Source organism: Canis lupus (genome assembly GCF_048164855.1).
Source record: "Canis lupus baileyi chromosome 27 unlocalized genomic scaffold, mCanLup2.hap1 SUPER_27_unloc_5, whole genome shotgun sequence".
In the NCBI taxonomy this organism is placed as follows: domain Eukaryota; kingdom Metazoa; phylum Chordata; class Mammalia; order Carnivora; family Canidae; genus Canis; species Canis lupus.
This window is the reverse complement of record NW_027326446.1, coordinates 346,192-363,863: the sequence shown is the minus strand read 5'-3', so window position 1 is coordinate 363,863 and position 17,672 is coordinate 346,192. Positions and strand designations below refer to the sequence as shown.

At 48.9% G+C, this 17,672-nt stretch overlaps 1 protein-coding gene across 15 annotated transcripts in view; it reads right to left on the bottom strand.

Moving 5' to 3' along the window:
* LOC140629650 (melanoma antigen preferentially expressed in tumors-like) overlaps nucleotides 1–17,672 on the bottom strand; it is a 114,047-nt gene that overhangs the window by 11,070 nt on the left and 85,305 nt on the right. The window lies entirely within an intron of this gene.

The following is a 17,672-nucleotide window of genomic DNA, read 5'->3' as shown; positions in this document are numbered from 1 at the left end:
CCACCCAGGTGTCCCTCAGTTTCTTTTTCTATTAACCCTTTAAGATAGAGATCTTATGTATAAGTGAGCAGTAGGTAGAAGAATTGGTGGCACCAACAAAGACCAACAGGACTCACAGCAGGGTCGTCTGTCTTCAGTGGTGCTGGGAGCAGGTCTCTGCGGACTTAACACTCCCTGCATATCACGGGGAGATGGCCACCTATCGCTCAGGTCCTTAAAAATGTTTGTTAAATTCGTTTAGGCAGGGGTAGAAGTACTTTCTAGAAACTGAATTTAATAGCACCTGTCAGGGAGAAGAAAAGCCTATTGTTCAGATCGAAAAGGCTCACAGAGTCAGAAAGTCTGAGGAACTCAACAAAATAGCCTCTGATGTGCGGCACCATGGGGGGAAGGGTTCCAAGGTCCTGGGGGAGACAGGAGAACCGGAAGTCAGCATCTCTGTTGCCTGAGACCTCAGCCAGCTCACTCCTCCTGCCCCTTCTCCATCCTGGGCAAGTGGCGCCTCTAACAGTGAACCCAGGAAAGGAAAAGACAGCAGGAAAGGGAAAACAGGAATAGAAAAATGGAAGGAACAAACAGAATAAAAATAGTAAGATGAGAAGAATGTGGTTTTTTTCCTCGGATACCAAATATGTGTTGTTTTCCACACCAACCAATTCTGACACTAACTGGGTATCTAAAAATTCAATTTAATGACACCGCCTAGCTGGAGTTACCATCACATTCCACACAGGTTAAATGGCTCAGTCCCACAAGACTATGTGCACTTCAGATGCCAGATAGGAATGGGGGGGGTGCTCAGGCTACCTGTGCTTCTGCCAACTGCAAATGTGGGGGCTCCCCTGACCCCTCAGGTATGATTACGACTCACCTTAGGAATGCACTTTACTTACAATGACTGGTTATAAAGGATCTACCTCAGACACAGCCAAAGGGAAGTGATGCATAGGACACTGTAGAGGGTGGGTGCCACAGAACTTCCAGGGCTCCTCCAGGGTGCCACCCTACCAACACATCCATGTGCCCACCAACCAGAAACTCTCTAGAACTTGTTTTGAGGGGTTTTATGGAGGTTTCATTACACAGGCATGATTGGCTGAATCAGTGGCCATGGTGATTGAGCTCAATCTCTGATGCCTCTCCCCTCCTAGAAGGTTAGGGATGAGGCTGAAAAATTTAACCCTCTCATCACCAAACCTTCACACAGGCAAAAATCTACATATACATTTGGATTTCCCAAAATGTAACTACTAATAACCTAATAGTCGATTAACACACATTTGGTATGTTACAAGTATTATATACTGTATTGTTAAAATAGAGGTAGAGAAAATAAAATCATTAAGAAAAATCACATTTATACTATTGTACTGTATCTGTCCAAAAAGAGAAAATCCACCCTTGCGTTAAGTGGACCTTTGCAGTTCAAACATGTTGTTCAAGAGCCCTGCTGTGGGGCACAGCTACAGCAGTGCTTAGAAAGAAATTAAGAGATAAGTGCTTAGGTAATAAATATACCATAGACAAAATGACCTTACTGGATGTGAACTCCATTCTGTGGGAGATTGACTAGCCTTCTCTTGAGGAATAGACACCCACCTATGAGCCTGGCTACTGGGTTCCTGAACTTTTCCCATAACTACCCAGAAGAGTTGCAGTAGGAATGACTGGACAGAGACAGAAACTGAAAGCTATGACTTTATGTGGCCAGAAACCCAACATAATCTTTGTACAAAGAGAAAAGAGAAGAAAAAATGGCATTGGCAGAAAAAGCAGGATTGTAGCACAGGATGGTCTTGATCCATTGACCATTGGGTTAGGGGTCCAGCACCCTTCTGCTACCTTTTCCTCTGTTGTAACAAAGATCCTTATTGTCGGGGCTATAGGGAAAAAACACTTATGGCATGCCTGTAGCACAGTGAAGGGGTTGATTCAAACTAATTGGAAGCCCAGGGTCCTTAAGCACTATAAAGCCATCATACCATGAGGGAGGCTCCTAACCCTGAGGGTGCTAACTGGAAAATTTTTGGAGAAAGAAATTTATACAGATGAGAAGAAATGTAGGAGAATCACTGAAGTGTATACTGAGTGTCTAGAGGAAGGAAGAAACCTGACAGTGAGGAACTGAAGCAAAGCTAAAATAAGGATCCACCACTTGATCCAATTGGAAATTCAAAATCTACTAAAAATTTCATATGATAACTGTGGGACCCAAGGAATTTAACAAAAATCCCCTACCCCTGGACAAGCAGAGCAGGGCTAACTCCATTTTGTGCTACATCCGCCATCTCATGTATGACCCCCACAAGACCTACTTATTGCACTCCCCCCACCCTAGTAAAGCCACTGAGCACACCCTTACTGGAAACGGGCTCATATAGGAATGCGGAACCCCTAAACCGCAAAGAATGTAAACCCCGCCTTTTGCTTGCCAATCCCGCGCGCCAATTCTGACCAGAGTGATAGGCTAGTTCAAATGGTCACTGTAGGGTAAACTGTAATTCAATTGGCCACCTGCGTGTGGACCGACATGACTGTGCAAGTCTGTGTGTGTTACAATCCCATTGGCCACTGGCCCCTATAAAACTGCTACGCCTCTTACCCTCGGGGTACAAGTCCCTGCTCCACTGTGTCGGGTATACTTGGCCCAAGCTCTAGTTTGCAAATAAACCCTCATGCGCTTGCATCAGTGTTGGCTTCTAGGTGGTTTCTCGGATACGCCATCTTGGGCACAATAACAAAAAGACACACGTTGGCTTTGTGCCGCTATTAACACAGATTCTTTTTTTTTTTGATTCTTTAATATTTGCCTTAAACGTGTCAGTTGGTAAAGCTTCACAGCCTTAATCCTGAGGCTCAAGTTATAGTTGTATCTGGAGACCCCAAAAATTTAACCAAGGTACTCATTATAACCCTTTAGTAGAGTTACTGAATATGAAGTGGAGGACAAATAGGTAAGTTTTACCTTAATCATCCAAACTATTACTGTCCTGCGTAAATCTTCACAGTCATAGCACCCATTGCCTCAAAATATCCCACATTGGGTGAGAAAGCTCTGCCCAAGTGAGTAATAAATTAAAATTAAGACTTTGGGGGCAGCCCAGGGGATCCCTGGGTGGCTCAGCGGTTCGGCGCCTGCCTTTGGCTCAGGGCGCGATCCTGCAGTCCTGGGATCGAGTCCCGCATCAGGCTCCCTGCACGGAGCCTGCTTCTCCCTCTGCCTGTGTCTCTTCCTCTCTCTCTGTGTCTATCATGAATAAATAAAAAAAACCTTTAAAAAAAAAAAAGACTTTGGGGGCAGCCCGGTGGCTCAGTGGTTTTGCACCGCATTGGACCCAGGGCATGATCCTGGAGACCTGGGATGGAGTCACACATCGGGCTCCCTGCACGGAGCCTGCTTCTCCCTCTGCCTGTGTCTCTACTGCTCTCTCTCTGTCTCTCTCTCTCTGTGTCTGTCATGAAAAAATAAATTTTAAAAATCTTAAAAAAAAATAAAAGACTTTGGTAATTACAGGGGCACCTGGTTGGCTCACTTGGTAGAGCATGTATGTGACTCTTGATCTCAAGGTCGTGAGTTCGGGCCTGATGCTGGGCATGGAGCTTACCTTAAAAATAATAATAATAAAAAAAGACTTTGGTAGTAACAAATTGGCTTGACAAAAGTGAATCCCCATGGATGCCCCTCATCTATTAAAACAGTTAATATAGGCCAGTGCAAAATAAAAATTAAAAATAAAATAGGACTTCCTTCGGGCACCTGGGTGGCTCAGTCAGTTCAGGGTCTGACTGTTATCTCAGCTCAGGTCTTGGTCTCAGGGTTCTGGGTCCAAGGCTGGTATTACGCCTTCCTTCAATGATTGAAACTTTGGGAAAACCTAATGATTGAAGAAGTGATTATCCCTACTACTGCTCCGTTTAAAAACTTAAATTTACCTATTAAACTTTGCCCGTTAATAAACTTGGAAAGAAGGCAGGCACCTCATGGTGGACTACTGCAACCTTAATTCTGAGGTCCCATTCCCTAAGGCTCCATTACCAAACATTATTGAAATTTCCAAGTCCATCCCATCAGTAACAAAGAAATATTCTGAGATTACAGATTTGGCTAATAAATTCTGTTCGTTGTGTATTTCAATGCCTCTCAGCCATAGTTTGTCTTCACCTCCCAAGGGATACAATACACCTTTACCCATGGGGGTACCTCATGGGTACCTCAACAGCTTTGGGATCCATCACATACAATCTTTGAGGGCAAGACCTTAACTGGACCCAACTTTCTTGACACGCACAGGTATGACATTATATTGATGACATACCTCCTCCAAAGAGAGTCTTCTGACACACTCGTTATGAAGATATGAATCCCAGAGCTCACAAAAGGAGGATGGGTCCTCAATGTTCCATACACAATGCAAGTCCCACCACATCATTTTCAGTTAAAGTACCTGAAAATTATTTGGTAAACCGTCCCTGACACTGTCAAGAAACAGTTGTTAACCTTCTCAGCACAGAAGTCGAAAATCTTTTTGTCTTTTTGGGTTCTCAAAGGCAACATATTCCCTATTTACTAATTTTACTCAATTTGATTGATGCTGTTATTTGCAAATTGACCTCCATGGAATTGATGTAGGAACGAATTAGTGGCAGATGGGGGCCTAAGCAGGGAAAGATCAAGGAAAGGCCCCAGAGTCAGGCTCCTACCCATCCCAAGAAAACAGACATAAGACAGCAAAAACAGAAGAAATAAACGTGGCTCCCTAACTCCAAAATGCTAGGGACTATCCCCCCTTGCATGGCTACTAAGTAATCACAGAAACTCACCAGACTAAAAAGAAATAGGTCATTAAGATGTTTTCAATACAGTCCCTGCTCAAACCAAGACATCACAAGAATCGCAAGCTCATGGGCTACGTGACCAGGCTCACAGATATCCCAGATGTAGAGAAATATTATGGAGGAGGGATCAACCAGAGACAAAGGAACACCTTGCTCATGATATTTATAAGAACATCTTGTTATTACGATAGTTACAAATCCACCACTTTTGTTCTAAATATCCATCCAGATACTGACAAGAAATTTACCAAGTTCCCTGAGCAGTTTCCTATAAAAGACCATAAAAAGCCCTCAGTGGCACCCCTGTCAGGGGGGCCGTCTCAATTCTGAGAACTTTCTCTGCATGTCTGCTTAAAAAACTTCTATCACTTTGCTCACTCTGTGTCGTCTGTTCTAGATTCATTCCTTGACTCCTTGAGACAAGAACCAAGCTCTCCTGTATCATTTTGGTGCCCAAACCGGGGGCCACTCCCCTTAAAGGGTGAGTAAATGTGGATTCTATCCTTTCTTTCCTGGGTGACATCTCTCCCTTCGGTAACCGCTTCTTGTAACAAAAAGCAAAACCAGGTACTTGTCAGCCAGTTAAAGGCAGATAGCGAGGCTGCTGGTCTTAAAGACTCACGTTGACAGGCTTCTGGAGAAAGGTTTGCTCAATCCCCCTTCCCTAAAGGAAGGGAATGTTGGCCTAAGCCTAACCAGCTCCACTTTCTGTTTTCTGGCTTTCTGCATTGGCTTTTCCCCCCGCCTGAGGGCCTTCGCTTATTGTGGGGTCATGCTTGCAAACGGGGCCCCAGGTACTGGAACAGAGAGAAGCAAGGGTGAGGCAGGAAACTTAACTGCAACTGATCATTGTGGAGTCCGAGAAAATTAAGGCCATTCACCTCAAGTTCAGCATTAGCACAAATACAGCCATCTCAGGCCCTGTGAAGAAGAGCTGAACTTTACCTTCCTTCAGTTAAGCCCCATATTAGAATGAGAACAAAGCTCAGAACGCCCTTGGCAGGAAGTCCCATATCAGAAAGACTACAGAGCTCAGAGAATCCCTTATCAGATCTTAAGAAACTCCCCCACCCTTTCCCCTCATATTGGAATGGGAAAAAAACATTCCTCCACCCCTTCTGAAAATTCCCTAGACCAGCCCATGAAAAACCCAGCTGTAACCCACTTCAGGGTCCAAGCTCCTGCTCTGTTGTGTGGAGTATACTTGGACCCACGCTCGAACTTGTAAATAAACCCTTGTGTACTTGCATCGGTGTTGGCTCCTTGGTGGTTTCTCGGATTCGCAATCTTGGGCACAACAATCATGATCGGCCTGACTCATCAGGCACCATGGGGCAAGGGATGCAAGTGAATTTATGTGACCAAAGGATGAGGTCTCCTGTAGGAGAGCCCAGGAACATAAGGTCATTTATAGGATTCCATGTTCATTGATTGGAAGAATTAATATTGTGAAAATGTCAATGATACCCAGGGCAATTGGCACATTTAATGAAATCCCTATCAAAATACCATGGACTTTCTTCAGAGAGTTGGCAAAAATCATCTTGACATTTGTGTGGAATCAGAAAAGACCCCAAATAGCCTGGGGAATATTGAAAAAGAAAACCAGAGCTGGGGGCATCACAATGCCAGATTGCAGGTTGTACTACCAAGCTGTGATCATCAAGACTGGGTGGTACTGGCACAAAAACAGACACATAGATCAATGGAACAGAATAGAGAATCCAGAAATTGTCCCTCAACTCTAGGGTCAACTAATAGTCAACAAAGCAGGAAAGACAATCCACTGGAAAAAGGACAGTCTATTCAACCCAATGGTGCTGGGAAAATTGGACAGCCACGTGCAGAAGAATGAAACTAGACCATTCTCTTACACCACACACAAAGATGAACTCAAAATGGATGAAAGATCTAAATGTGCGACAAGATTCTATCAAAATCCTAGAGGAGAACACAGGCAACACAACACCTCTTTTGAACTTGGCCACGGCAACTTCTTGTAAGATACATCTATGAAGGCAAGGGAAACAAAAGGCAAAATGAACTATTGGGACTTCATCAAGATAAAAACCTTCTGCACAGCAAAAGAAACAACAGAACTAAAAGACAACCCACGGAGTGGGAGAAGATATTTGCAAATGACGTATCAGATAAAGGGCTAGTATCCAAAATCTATAAAGAACTTCTTAAACTCAACACCAATAAAAAAACAATCCAATCATGAAATGGGCAAAAGACATGAACAGAAATCTAACAGAAGAAGACACAGGCATGGCTAACAAGCACGAGAGAAAATGCTCTGCATCACTGGCCATCAGGGAAATACAAATCAAAACCACAATGAAAAACAAAACAAAACAAAACTCCAATGAGGGCAGCCCCAGTGCCTCAGCGGTTTAGCGCCACTTTCTGCCCAGGGTGTGATCCTGGAGACCCGGATGGAGTCCCATGTCTGGTTCTGGCATAGAGCCTGCTTCTCCCTCTGCCTGTGTCTCTGCCTCTCTCTCTCTGTCTGTCATGAATAAATGAATAAACTCTTAAAACACACACACACACACACACACACACAATGAAATACCACCTCACACCAGTGAGAATGATGACAATTAACAGGACAGGAAACAACAAATGTGGGAGAGGACGTGGAGAAAGTGGGACCCTCTTGCCCTGTTGGTGGGAATGTGAACTGGTACAGCCACTCTGAAAAACTGTGTGCAGGTTCCTCAAAGAGTTAAAAATAGACCTGCCCTACGACCCAGCAATTGCAGTGCTGGGGATTTACCCCAATGATACAGAGGCAGGGAAACGGCGGGATACCTGCACCTGGGTGTCCACCGAAAGATGGATGGATAAAGATGTGGTCTATACATACAATGCAATATTACTCAGCCATTAGAAACAACGAATACCCACCCTTCGCTTTGATGTGGATAGAACTGGAGGGTATTAATTATGCTAAGTGAAGTCCATCTGAGAAAGACAATCATCATATGGTCTCATTCGTTTGGGGACTATAAAAATAGTGAAAGGCATTATAGGGGGAAGGAAGAGAAAACGAGTGGGAAATATCAGGGAAGGTGACAACACATGAGAAACTCTTAACTCTGGGAAATGAACAAGGGGTAGTGGAAGGGGAGGTGGGTGGGGGAACAGGGTGACTGGGTGATGAGCGCCGAGGGGGGCACTTGCTAGGAGGAGCACTGGGTGTTATGCTACATGCTGGCATATCAAACTACAATAAAAAAATATACAAAAAAAACCCCAAAAATAGGATTCCTTGCTAGCCTAAGGTTCATCTGGAGAGTGCACATAAGGACTGGCAATCCAGCACTCTGAACCTGCCTTTGCTTACCTCTGGTGGCCTTGGGGTCCCCAAGACAGGTTAAAGGATGGAGACCTGTGCAGCCCCGGGGACTCCACCGTTTAGCCCCGCCTTCAGCCCAGGCCTGATCCAGGAGACCTGGGATTGAGTCCCAGGTCGGGCTCCCTGTAAGGAGCCTGCTTCTCCCTCTGCCTGTGTCTCTGCCGCTTTCTCTCTCTCTGTATGTGTGTCTTATGAATAAATAAATAAAGTCTTTAAAAAAAAACAAAAACAAAGGAGACTGGCCCTGGGGGTGACACCCTGGGAAGCCTCATCCAAAAGCAGCACAGGCCTCCCGCTGAGAGACCATAGGTGTTCCACTTACTTCCTCAGCCTTCTAAAAGGAATATCACCGTTTAAATTATTAAGCTTCAGGGATCCCTGGGTGGCGCAGCGGTTTAGCACCTGCCTTTGGCCCAGAGCGTGATCCTGGAGACCCGGGATCGAATCCCACGCCGGGCTCCCGGTGCATGGAGCCTGCTTCTCCCTCTGCCTATGTCTCTGCCTCTCTCTCTCTCTCTGACTATCATAAATAAATAAAAATAAAAAAAATTATTAAGCTTCGCTAAGCTCTGGATTAGGACTCGGTTTTTCACAAGATCCAGAGGAAGCGGGATCATTTAGGTGGCAGACGGGTGAGAGTGGCTACTCCCGCTGGCCTCACCCCTCCTTATCCCAAGATGTCAGGCCACTCTATCACCTTGGATAGGCAGCAAAGGGGCACCTTGGTTTAGGTGAGAACTGACTTGTAGGGATGCCATCAGTGGTCACCTCTCTAGAACAGGTACAGGGCAGGAGATTCCTACGAGAATTTCGAGGTGGGAACCAATCAGCCTTTGCAGAGATGCTTGTGCACTGCATTCTGAAAAGTTGGGGAAATTGACCCACTGACACTGAAAAGGAAGTGTATGATGTTTTTCTGTTCCCAGGCTTGGCTTCAGGATCATCTGGAGGATGGAGAGACCTGGTCCCCCCTGAGGGAAGTATTGAAACAAAGCTATCTTGCAATTAGATTCATACTGTAAAAGGGGAGTTAAATGGTCCAAAGTCCCTCCTGTGCCTTACAAGAGCAGGCCGACTTCTGTAAATCTTGCAAAGAAAACACCTCCCTAGCCAAAGCAAAAGATCACAAGGGGCAAATGCTGATAACCTGCCCCCTGAGGCTCCCTCCCATCAAGAGGTACCTGTCAAACCTTCCTGCCGGCCTTACCCAGGCTTGCCTCAAACTGAGAAACCTCCCAATGAGAGGAAGGTGCACTAGCTATACCCATGAACTGACATGCGTAGTAGAATTGGCCCAAGTAAGGTACACGTGCCATTCTCTCTCCAAGACTTTATAAACAGATCAAGAGTGACTTGGGCAAATTTGTAGATAATCCTGACCACTATACTGAAGTCTGTCAAAATACAAGCCAAATGCTTGAATTTGATTGCAGAGATATAATGCTGATTCCTTTTTTTTTCTTAAGATTTTTAAATTTTTTTGTTTATGAGACACACACACACACACACACACACACACACACAGAGGGGGAGACCTAGGCAGAGGGAGAAGCAGGCTCCATTCAGGAAGCTGGATTCGGGACTCTATTCTGGAACCCTGGGATCACACCCTGAGCCAAAGGCAGACAGATGCTCAACAGCTTAGCCACCCAGGCATCCGGGCCTTTTACAAACTTAAACAAGCTTCATTAAAAGCTCCAGCTCTAATTTCCTGTAGGAAAAGAGTTTAACTTGTATGTTACAGAAAGAAAGGGAATAGCATTTGGAGTTGTGACCCAGACGAGGGGATCAACTCAGCAACCGACAGGATACCTAAGCAAAGAATCAGACATGGTGCCAAAAGGAGGGCTGGCTTGTTTACGGGTGGCAGCACCATTGAGCTTCTAATACCTGGAGCTACTAAGATAACCTTGGGGGCAGAAAGAACTGGTTACCCCCCTCCTAATGTAACAAGACTATGGGAATCAAAAGGAGGCTTCTGGCTGATAGTCGCCTCTTGAAATATCAAGCCTTACTCCTAGAGAAACCCCATATTTGCATTACAACTTGTACATCTTAAAATCCTGCAACTTTCTTGCCAGAGGAGGCTGCTAAACTGGAACACGACTGTGAACAAATGATAATGCAAGATGATGCTGCCAGGCAGGATCTGCAGGAGACTCCACTAGACAATCCTGAGTGGAATCTGTATACTGATGGCAGATGCTTTGTAGAGCAGGGAATAAGTGAGGCCGGATGGGCTATAGTTAGACCCTCTCAAGTACTGAAAGCAAGCCTCTTTCTGTGGAGGCCGAGAGAGAGAAGATCTCTGGCTACCATCTTAAACCCCTAGAGCAGCCCATAAAAACCCAGCTGTAACCCACCTCAGGGTCCAAACCCCTGCTCTGTCGTGTCGGGTATATACTTGGACCCAAGCTCGAGATTGTAAATAAATCCTCATGCGTTTGCATCGCTGTCGGCTCCTTGGTGGTTTTTCAGATATGCAATCTTGGGCACAACATTTGGGGGCTCGTCCGGGATCCAAGAGACCCCTAGGACCCCATCTGGAGGGTGCCAGGCATGGAGAGTATACTCAACTTTTTCCACCTTTTGCGCGCATATTTCCCGAGAGCTCTAAACTGTATTTTTACCTGTAGGAATTCCAATGTATTCCAATGTATTAGGTCGACACTGGCTTAGGCGGTTGTGCTGGCAGACCGTCGACCAAGGGTCTTGGGAGACATCCCTTACGCCTGCCGCCTTCCGTCCTCCCGGCAAGCCTACAAATCTGGCCAAGGTGTATGATGTAAGTAAGACAAGGTAAGGATGAGAGTCCAGCAGCCTTCTCAGAAAGGATCATAGAGGCTTTTAGGCAGTACACCCCTATGAACCCAGGAGCCCCAGAAACGAAGGCCGCAATGATCATGGCCTTTGTTAACCGGGCCGCTCCGGACATTAAAAAGAAATTGCAAAGAGTAGAGAGACCGGGGGAGAAGAGCTTGCAGGACTTAGTAATAGTAGCAGAAAAAGTCTATAATAATAAAGTCTGGAAGAGCATCAAACTAAGTGACCGGCAGACCCGAAACCTAGCCAAGATCCTCCTGGCCACAACCATGGACGACCCACGGGAAAGTCGGAGACACCTCAAGAAACTGGCTTCAGGGACAGGTAAGGACGATGGCCCTGGTTCCCATCCGGAGTGCCCTAAACTGAACAAAAGCCAATGTGCTTATTACAAGGAGGAGGGCCACTGGGTGAAAGACTGCCCTAACAAAAGACCCAAGGCCCCTACCAAAAACTTGGAGATAGAGGACATGGACGACTAGAGGAGTCGGGGTTTGGCGCCCCTCCCTGAGCCCAGGGTAGCTCTCAGAGTGGAGGGGCAACCCGCTGAATCCCTAGTGGACACTGGGGCACAACATTCGGTTTTATTACAACCCCAAGGTAAATTGGCTAGCAAAACTTCATGGGTGCAAGGGGCCACGGGCACCAAACAGTACTCATGGACTACCCGGACAACTGTGGATCTAGGCATGGGCCGGGTGTCCTACTCCTTCATGGTCATCCCTGAGTGTCCCTACCCATCGTGAGGTTGGGACTTGCTCACCAAGATGGGGGCACAAATTTGCTTCCACCCCGAAGGGGCAAAAATCCTAAACAAGGAGGGGCACCCGATTCAGGTGCTTGTCCTGAGTTTAGAAGACGAATATCGTCTTCACCAAATGCCCTCGGCCCCAGTGACTGACATTGACCGTTGGATGCAGGAATTTCTCCAAGCATGGGCAGAAATTGGGGGAACTGGGCTTGCCTGGCACCGACTGGCCATTTACATAGAACTAAAGCCAGGGGCAGATCTGTCAGGGTCCGCCAATACCCCATGCCTCCCATAGCCCATACGGGAACCACACCCCACATATGGTAACCAATGGACTTGGGCATATTGAGACCTTGCCAGTCAGCATGGAACACTCACTCTCTTCTGCCGGTGCGGAAACCGCACTCTAATGATTACAGGCCAGTCCAGGACTTAAGGGAAGTCAGCTGGCGAGTGGAGGATATGCACCCTACGGTCCCAAACCCATACACCTTCCTCTCCACCCTGCCTCCACACAAACTTTGCTTTACTGTATTAGATGTAAAAGACGCCTCTTTCAGCCTGACTTTAGCAACCAAGAGCCAAGACCTTTTCGCCTTTGAATGGACAGACCCCGAGAAAGGCATCAATGGCCAGCTCACCTGGACTCGACTGCCACAAGGATTCAAAAATTCACTGACCATCTTCGATGAGGCCTTACACGAAGACTTGGGTGAGTTCCAGTCCGAGCACCCTCATTTGACCTTATTGCAATATGTACATGATACCCTGTTGGCAGCGGAAGACCAGGACACATGCCTGCGAGGCACCAGGGACTTGCTCCAGACAATAGCGGCTCTAGGATAACCGGCCTCAGCTCAAAAACCCCAGATCTGAAGAGCAGAGGTGAGCAACCTAGGGTACACATTAAAGGATGGACAAAGATGGTTGACAGACGCACGGAAGGAAACCGTCCTAAGGATCCCACAGCCACAAACTGTATGCCAGGTACATGAATTCTTGGGATCAGCAGGGTTCTGTCGATTATCCATTCCGGGTTTTGCCAAGATGGCTAGACCCTCCTCTATGAGGCCACCAGGAACCAGCAGAATTTTGAATGCATAGAGGCCATGAACAAAGCCTTTGATGATCTTAAACAGGCCTTGCTGTCTGCCCCAGCTCTTGGGTTGCCCGACCTAACCAAGCCCTTCTACCTGTATGTGGACGAGAAAGACGGGGTGGCAAAAGGGGTCCTCATCCAGTACCTAGGTCTCTGGAAGAGACCAATAGCCTATCTCTCGAAAAAGTTGGCCATGGTAGCCACTAGATGGCCCCCATGCTTCAAAATTATTGCCGGTGGCCACTATGGTCAAGGACGCAGACAAACCGGCCATGAGGCAAGAACTGCATGTTACCACCCCATATGCTATTGAAGGGGTACTTAAACAGCCCCCAGACTTCTAGATCAGCAATGCCCGTCTGACCCATTATCAGAGCCTACTGCTAAACCCCACCAGAATTTGATTTAAGGCACCAACAACCCTGAATCCGGCAAAGCTACTCCCTAACCCAGAATGGGACCCCCCTCTACATGTGTCAAGAAATTGTGGCACAGGTGCATGGAATCAGAGCTGATCTCCAGGACCAGCCACTGCCTAATGCGAACACCACCTGGTACACGGACGGCAGCAGTTTTGTCCTAGAAGGAATCAGATTCGCGGGGGCAGTCGTAACCATGGAAACGGAGAGCATCTGGGCAGCACCATTGGCAGCCGGAATATCGGCTCAATGGGAAGAAGTGATCGCACTGGCCGAGGCGCTAACCGTGGAGAAAGGTAAACAAATAAACATTTATACTGACAGCAGGTATGCCTTTGCCACCGCGATATCCACGGAGCCCTTCACAGGGAGAGAGGGCTTCTGACAGCAGAGGGAAAAACTATTAAACATAAAACAGGGATCCCTGGGTGCTCAGCGGTTTAGCGCCTGCCTTTGGCCCAGGGCACGATACTGGAGTCCTGGATCGAGTCCCACGTTGGGCTCCCCGCATGGAGCCTGCTTCTCCCTCCTGCTGTGTCTCTGCATCTCTCTCTCTCTCTCTCTATGTGTCTATCACGAATAAATAAGTAAATAAATCTTTAAAAAATAAAAATAAAACAGAGATCCTTGAACTCCTAAGGGCCCCCTGGCTGCCCAAGGACCTAGCTATCACTCATTGTCCGGAACGCCACAGAGCAGTACTACCAGTAGCCAGGGGAAGCCGAATAGCCGACTCCAAAGCTAAGGACGTGGCCCTTATGATGACCCAGGTTTTAACAACCACACTACCTGATGCGGGGGCTACAACCCTGCCTGATACTCCCAACTATACTGACACTGACTTGCACTGGATCAAACGCTTGCCTACGACCCAATGCTTGCGTGGCTGGTGGAGGGCCGCAGACTCCAGCCTCATCCAGCCAGAGGAACTAGGACGGCGAGGCCTATCCAAAATGCATCGGAGTACTCATATGGGAACAAAGAAAATGGAAGACCTCAAACGGCACGAAAAGATCACTATTAAAGGCTCTAGAGCAAAGATCAAGCAGATATTGGCGAGCTGCCACGCATACCAGTTAATGCCACTGCCCGTGGATCTCACCCAGGTACCCGACTCTGAGGGGACCGCCCAGGAGCCTACTGGGAAGTGGACTTCACTGACAAAAAACCTGGAAAATACGGGGACAAGTATTTACTAGTGTTTGTGGATACTTTTTCAGGGCAGACAGAGGCATTTCCCAACAAACATGAAACAGCACAGACCTTGACCAAGAAACTGCTAAAGACATCTTACCGAGGTATGGTTTTCCTGTTAGAATTGGATCAGACAATGGCCCCGGACGGCCAGAGAGAGACACGCGGCCTACGCCGTAGTTGCTTACCCTCGATGCCGTCCTGGAGGCGGCTGCCCTCCCCCTCGGGACACCACATACACTGCCTCCAAATACGCCTCCCTCATCACACACACACATTCTGTCCTCTGGCAAGAGCGAGGGTGTCTTACCACCAAGGGTACCACCCATAATCAATGGGCACCTCATTTCACAACTACTGGAGACCCTCAGCCCAGACCCTCAGACCCCCCAACCTCACTCAAGTAGCCACTGTCCACTGTCGTGGACCGACCCTCCGAGGACCTGGTGTCCCGAGGCAACAACAAAGCCGACTCTCCACCGCCCGACCCACTGCCTTAGACCCCCACCAGCTCCCCTCCTCTTCCTCCACACACCACAGTCCCCCTCTTACACACACCAGGAAACTCAGACAGACACCCAAAAGGATGGGAGGAATCGCCAGGGACAAAGGCCGCATCTTCATTCCAAAGAAACTCGCTCTTCCAGACCCTTCAGCCCCCATGATCGTTTCAGACATACGGCAGTCCCTACACGTCGGGCCCAAGGCCTTACACCAGTTCCTACAACCCCTTTTCCACCCTCCACATGTGCCACAGGTTACCGGAGAGGCGCCGAAGTCTTGCAAACCCTGCTCCACGGTCAACGCTCGAGGGGGAATTCGCAGGCCCGGCGGGGCCCAATCCCCAGCTCTGCGCACACCAACCTGGCGAGGACTGGCAGCCTGACTTTTCCCACGTGCCACGCCATAAATCCTTTCCCTACCTGTTAGCCTCAGTGGACACCTTTACACGGTGGATAGGGGCTTTCTCCATACCTCGGGACACTGCGGAGGCGGCGGCCACCATAGCCCTCCAACACGTCATTCCGAGGTTCGGCCTCCCGCGGACCCTACCATCTGACAACGGCCCGGCCTCATCTCCAGCATCACCCAGCAAGTCTCCGAGAGCCTAAATATTACCTGGAAACCCCATATCCCATACCAACCCCAGTCTTCGGGTAAGGGAGAGCGGGCCGACGGTCTTCTCGAGGGACGTCTCACCAAACTGCCCTTGAAGCCCGCCCGTCCTGGCCACCCTCCTCCCGCTGGCTTTAACAAGGCTCAGAGCTTCCCCTAGAGGGCCGTGGGCTCCAAGTCCCTTTCAGCTTCTCGTGGGCGGCCCTTCCTGCTCACTCAAAATCTTCCCGTCACCGCCTCCTCTGCTCCTATCTTGCCTACCTTACCTAACTCTTCTAAGAGCCCTCCTGCGGGCCCATGCGACTCAGTCAGCCCGACTCCAGGGGAACCCACAGCAGATACTCCCCAAGCCCTGGCCCCAGGGGATAGCGTCCTGCTACAAGAACTATACCCAAAAACCTTACAGCCTAAGTGCACCGGTCCCGATACGGTGGCCCTTACGACCCCCACGGCCGCCAAACTCCTAGCACACCACCCGCGGGGTACACAGCTCTAAGTGAAAGCGAGGCCCCTCACGACACGGATGCGCAGGACCACCTTTGGGACCTACTCCAATACTGCTATGGCTCCATCCTCCTCCTCCTGGTCCTACCTCCTGGTCACTCCACCACTGACCCTGGGTTTAGGTGGACGTTTACATGACAGAAACCTGGCACCGGGGAATGTCCACCACTGATTGTCAACCACTGGGTTGCCAGGCCCTCATCAATTTCTCCATCCCCAATTGCCAGTCAATTCCTGTATCCACATCTGATCCTAGAATCTCTTCCACCTATGATCAAGACCCATCCTACCTGCCAAAACTACCCGGTTGAAATCCACGGATGCTGCCCTTATCGCTACTGGAATATTCATCGCCTTGGCCACTTGTGCCGGGACCCTTTCGCCGGCACCTTTGCAACCAGTGACCCACGAGGCCGCTTCTACAGAACACACAGTAACTATAGCCTAACTATTCTGGACCCTTGGGATTCCCACTGGGCGACGGGGGTAACCGCAAAATTGTACCGCTGCCCCTTTTCCTCCTACCCTACCGTCTTCTCTCCCCGCATCTACACGACATACACACGTGCGGCTCTCACTTCCACCAATCCAACCCGACCGAAGGAACCAGACTCCCACCATACGTGCACAGGAGCAACTTCTCCAAACCCACCTACAGGCTACCCCAGCTCAGGCCCGGGGCGGGGCCCCTTCTCCTAGATGAAACTTAGCCAACAAGGCACTTACTTCCCTCTCCAGCCTTTCAGGCATGGGCAATCTGTCCCACTGTTTTATCTGTGCCGCCTGGGGCAAAGCCCCCCTCTTCCCTGGTGGCCGTTCCCCTCCCTAACGCATTGAACTGCGCCAACCTCACACCCGCACCTCCAGGGCATTGCATTCTCCCTCTCTCCTGGACAATGCCTTATTCACGGACCCTCTCAACCACCACTTCCCTTTGTCTTACTCCACCCTTAGGTCTTCCCTGCGTGTAGTCACCCTGTCAAATGTTACCTCTCATCACGCCCCGATCCGTGGTCTCTCTTGGCGCAACGGGCAGCCTTTCTGAATCTCTAGGTACCTCTGCCTCTCTCCTCTGTCTGCCTGTCTCCCTGGTTCCGCGACGAACTCTCTCTAGTCGGGCAGAAGTAGCCCTCCTGGCCAGCCTCCCGGAGAAGCACAAACGAGTGACTTTCTCCCACTACTTATCGGGGTCTCCCCGGCTTCAACCCTGGTGGCCGCCCAAGGACACGTCACTGGCGAGACAGGACCCAGGTAGGAAACCCGAACCATACCTTACTTACCCAGACCCCATAGAAAGGCAGAAGCGCTTATCGCCCCGTACCGCTTCCTCCAGTCACATGCCCCAATGCCTATCCTATCAGCCCGTACAGACACGAGCCCTTAGCACTCCCCCTTCAAAAGCCGGCTTCCCCGGCTCTGCTCCCTCTCGGTGCCTGGGAACCTCGCCCCAGATGCGCCCACTGAAAGCCTCTTTTGACCCACCTTTGCCTGGCCTCTCTAGTTCATTTGCCTACCAGTCGCATGAAACCTGAGATTTGGTGCCGAAACCCGGGAGGAGTTCGAGGC